The sequence below is a fragment of the Nylanderia fulva genome, unplaced genomic scaffold, assembly GCF_048542155.1.
Source record: "Nylanderia fulva isolate GAGA-0341 unplaced genomic scaffold, ASM4854215v1 Scaffold642, whole genome shotgun sequence".
NCBI lineage: Eukaryota > Metazoa > Arthropoda > Insecta > Hymenoptera > Formicidae > Nylanderia > Nylanderia fulva.
The window spans coordinates 27,501-32,500 of NW_028190745.1; the positions used below are offsets into that span (position 1 = coordinate 27,501).

The 5,000-nt window shown below is 59.6% G+C and overlaps 1 non-coding gene across 1 annotated transcript in view; it reads left to right on the plus strand.

The window, feature by feature from the left end:
• Positions 1-4,807: 4,807 nt before the first annotated feature.
• The window catches only part of LOC146720655 (small subunit ribosomal RNA), a 1,921-nt gene continuing 1,728 nt past the window's right edge, over positions 4,808-5,000 (plus strand). The window contains exon 1 of the ribosomal RNA XR_014925993.1: positions 4,808-5,000. This exon is cut by the window's right edge and continues 1,728 nt beyond it. This is a non-coding gene — a ribosomal RNA (small subunit ribosomal RNA).

Sequence of the window (5,000 nt, forward strand, 5' to 3'; positions counted from 1 at the left end):
CGGTCGTGCGGAGCGTCGAAAAGTACGAAACCTATGTCCGAAACGTATTTCCGTATCGTAGCATTATCTCCTCGTAGCGGCGCTACTCGCCGTCAAGTGCCCCGGAGGTACCGCCGGCGGGCGACGGACTTGGTGAAATTATTCGGTCGTCCGGAGGTGTCGCCCGTCCCGGAGGTGCCGTCCGTGCCCTAAGTTGACGCCGGCCGTTATGTGGTGCCGCACGTATAATCACGCCCGTAACGAGCCGTCTCGGTTGCCGCGCGCGCGATTTCGCATCGGGCGAGTGTTCCGTACCGTAATCGCGGTCACCGCAGCTTGCGTGTTGCGTATCATCCGTAATAATTCGAAATATATGTCTCCGACACGTGGGTTTGAGAGACACGTTTCGAGTTAGTAATCGGACAGCGCTCTTATGTCGAGCGAGCGCCGAATAGTAAGTAACTTTCGTCCGAAACGTTTTTACGTAGCTCTCCTCGTTGCGGCGCCGTAAATCGTCGTTAAGTGTTCCGGAGGTACCGCCGGCGTTCGTCTGACTTCGAGAGTTCATTCGGTCGTCCGGAGGTGCCGCCCGTCCCGGAGGTGTCGCCGGTCGGCCGTGGTTGCCGGAGGTGTCGCCCGGCCCGGAGGTGACGCCGGTCGGCCGTGGTTCCCGGAGGTGTCGCCCGGCCCGGAGGTGTCGCCGGTCGGCCGTGGTTCCCGGAGGTGTCGCCCGTCCCGGAGGTGCCGTCCGTCACCTAAGTTGACGCCGGCCGTTATGTGGTGCCGCACGTATAATCACGCCCGTAACGAGCCGTCTCGGTTGCCGCGCGCGCGATTTCGCATCGGGCGAGTGTTCCGTACCGTAATCGCGGTCACCGCAGCTTGCGTGTTGCGTATCATCCGTAATAATTCGAAATATATGTCTCCGACACGTGGGTTTGAGAGACACGTTTCGAGTTAGTAATCGGACAGCGCCCTTATGTCGAGCGAGCGCCGAATAGTAAGTAACTTTCGTCCGAAACGTTTTTACGTAGCTCTCCTCGTTGCGGCGCCGTAAATCGTCGTTAAGTGTTCCGGAGGTACCGCCGGCGGTCGTCTGACTTCGAGAGTTCATTCGGTCGTCCGGAGGTGCCGCCCGTCCCGGAGGTGTCGCCGGTCGGCCGTGGTTGCCGGAGGTGTCGCCCGGCCCGGAGGTGACGCCGGTCGGCCGTGGTTCCCGGAGGTGTCGCCCGGCCCGGAGGTGTCGCCGGTCGGCCGTGGTTCCCGGAGGTGTCGCCCGTCCCGGAGGTGCCGTCCGTCCCCTAAGTTGACGCCGGCCGTTATGTGGTGCCGCACGTATAATCACGCCCGTAACGAGCCGTCTCGGTTGCCGCGCGCGCGATTTCGCATCGGGCGAGTGTTCCGTACCGTAATCGCGGTCACCGCAGCTTGCGTGTTGCGTATCATCCGTAATAATTCGAAATATATGTCTCCGACACGTGGGTTTGAGAGACACGTTTCGAGTTAGTAATCGGACAGCGCCCTTATGTCGAGCGAGCGCCGAATAGTAAGTAACTTTCGTCCGAAACGTTTTTACGTAGCTCTCCTCGTTGCGGCGCCGTAAATCGTCGTTAAGTGTTCCGGAGGTACCGCCGGCGGTCGTCTGACTTCGAGAGTTCATTCGGTCGTCCGGAGGTGCCGCCCGTCCCGGAGGTGTCGCCGGTCGGCCGTGGTTGCCGGAGGTGTCGCCCGGCCCGGAGGTGACGCCGGTCGGCCGTGGTTCCCGGAGGTGTCGCCCGGCCCGGAGGTGTCGCCGGTCGGCCGTGGTTCCCGGAGGTGTCGCCCGTCCCGGAGGTGCCGTCCGTCCCTAAGTTGACGCCGGCCGTTATGTGGTGCCGCACGTATAATCACGCCCGTAACGAGCCGTCTCGGTTGCCGCGCGCGCGATTTCGCATCGGGCGAGTTTCCGTACCGTAATCGCGGTCACCGCAGCTTGCGTGTTGCGTATCATCCGTAATAATTCGAATATATGTCTCCGACACGTGGGTTTGAGGACCGTTTCGGTTGTATCGAACGCTTATGTCGAGGGCCCGATGTATAACTTTGTCGTCCAAACGTTTTTACGTACTCTCCCTTGCGGCTTCCGTAAATTGTCGTTAATGTTCCGGAGTTCCCCCGGCGGTCTGTCTACTCGAGTTCAACGGTCGTCCGGAGTCGCCTCGCGTCCGAGGTCGCCGGTGCCGTGGTTCCGTGGTCGCCGGCCGATCCGCCGGCCGGCCGTTGGGTCCCTAGAGAGTGTCGCCCGGCCCGGGTCGCCGGTCGGCGGTTCCGGACGTGTCGCCCGTCCCGAGTTGCCCCGGTCCTAGTTGTCGCCGGCCCCGTACGTGCCGCTTCGGCCGGTCGGTCGGACTTGGTTCGCGCGAGTGCCTCGTCCCGTGTGGCCGCGCCGTGTCGGAGTTGTCGCATCGGCCCGAGGTGTCGCCGACCGTGGTTCCGGCGGTCGCCCGCCCGGACTTGCCGTGCGTCCTAATTTACGCACCGTTATTTTGCCGATATAATGTCACGCCCGTACAGCCGTCTCGTTGCGTGGGGCGATTTCGCATCGGCAGTTCGTACGAACACGTTCACCACTTGCGGTTCGTATCTCGTATTCGAATGCTCTCCGACCGGTGGATTCGATTGTAACGGACAGGCCCTTCTGTCGGCGAGCGCCGATATAATAACTTGTCCGAAACGTTTTTACGTAGCTCTCCTCGTTGCGGCGCCGTAATGTCGTTAAGTGTTCCGGAGGTACCGCCGGCGGTCGTCTGACTCGAGACGGTTCCTCTCGTCGTCCGAGGTGCCGCGCGTCCGGAGTGTCGGCCGGTCGCCGTTGCCGAGTGTCGCCCCCATGAGGTGCGCCGGTCGTTGCCGTCTTCCCGAGTGTCGCCCGCCGGAGGTGTCGCCGTGCGTCCGGAGTGTCGCGGTCCCGAGTGCCGTCGCACCTAAGTTACCCGCAGTTGGTCGCATCGATCACGACCTCGAGCGTCTCGTTCCGCGCGCGGTTTCGCTCGGAGTTTACCGACGGTGCGCTCTCGTACATCGGAATAATCGAAATATATGTCTCGCCTGGTTTGAACGTTCGAGGTAACGGACCGCCCTATTCGAGCGAGCCCGAATAGTAATACTTTCGTCCGAACGTTTTTACGTACTCCCCGTTGCGGGCCGTAATTGTCGTTATGTTCCGGAGGTACCGCCCGTCGCTAACAATCGCGTCGGAGTGCCGGTCGGTCGTCGCTTTCGAGGTCTCTTCGGTCGCGGAGGTGTCCCCGCCCGGGGTGTCGCCGGTCGATGCCTGATTGCCGGGGTCGCCCGCCCGAGGTGCGCCCCGGTCGCCGTGTTCCGGAGGTGCGCCCGTGCCCGGAGGTGCCGCCGGTCGGCCGGGTTCCCGGAGGTGTCCGCCCGTCCCGAGTGCCGGTGCCGTCGTCACCTTATTGTCCCGGCATTTCGTTTGTTTCCTTCTTAATTAATGCTAATTATCGTTGTTTGACATTCGCCATACGGCTATCGTGATAATATTTTATCGTACAATAGGACTTTTCGATCGTTCGCTCTCCGCGACAATGTCTCGATTGAACGCGCCTTTCGGCGCTCGCGCTCGCATACGGCCGTGCGTAGGACCGTGCGTCGCCGACCGCCTGGCCGGCCGGTTGGGTACTATAAGAGATACGTCGCGCTCGGCGCGTCGAACGAGTCGAGCGAGTCCGGACGAGTCGTAAACGTACTTTCTCGAGTCTCTCGCCACTCCGGCGTGTTTCGACCGCTCTCCGTACCGTCGCCGACCGCTTGGCCGGTCGGTTGGGTACTATAAGAGGTAGGAGAGATTAATATTGTACGTGTCGCGCTCTCGACGTTGACAAACGAAGAATCGCCCGAACGGGTCGAGAACGGATTTTGTCGAGTCGCGACTCTGACACGGAGAGAGAACATTTATATAAAATGTTTGATTTGGAAACCACGAATATATAAAATAATATACGATCGTCGCAGAACGCGCCGCCGCCAAGTCTTCTCATGCTTGGAGGTTGCGTGTCTCGCGAGAACGTACGTTCGACTCTCGCGTCGTCTCGTATTCCTCTTCGCCGGGGATTACGGTGCGGCTCTTCTCGTTCGTCGCCGAACGCGCGCAAAATTAACGCACACTTATTTATTACGAGCACAGCATTGCCACGAGTCGGTGTCGCAAGACCGAATGGCTCTTATGTGGCGCGCACGCCTCTAGTGTGTTGGCCGCGCGGTTCCCTCTCGTTTCGTACGCAGCAGCGGAATCGTCGCGCTTACCGAGCATCTACTCCACGGATACGAGTTTGCGGGAAGAGTTGCTTCTTCCCGCTCGCTTTGTACGCCGTAGCGAAATCTTATTGCTGGTCGTGTGCGGTTAAACGCGTACGAACCAGACAGAACAGTCCTCGACGTCTAAGCATCGCCATTGTCGATCTAGCGTCAGGGTGAATCGCGCGGTCTCTCGAGACCGCGCATCATAACATTTGGGAGAATAAGAACACTAGTATTTTGATCTTGTGGATTTTTGAACGGAGATGAGGAGGAGGAAGAAGAGGAGAGGCGGCGGCGTCGGGGGTTTACTCTCGCCTCCGTCGTTCTCTCGTACGCTTTACATAATAGCGTTAAACACAGCAGAGTGTCGCCGACCGGCTGAGCAAGACCGGCGGCAAATAAAATGGCACATACGAGCGTGTCGCGCGCGCGTCGGTGTTTCGGCATCGAACGCGCGCGCGCGCGAAAAAGAGCTAGCGACGAGTCTTCGGGCTCGCTCGCGAGTTACTCCCTTGCGAGTAACCGAACACGAAGCTCCCTGGTTGATCCTGCCAGTAGTCATATGCTTGTCTCAAAGATTAAGCCATGCATGTCTCAGTGCATGCCGAATTAAGGTGAAACCGCGAATGGCTCATTAAATCAGTTATGGTTCATTAGATTGTACCCACATTTACTTGGATAACTGTGGTAATTCTAGAGCTAATACATGCAAAACAGAGTCCCGACCA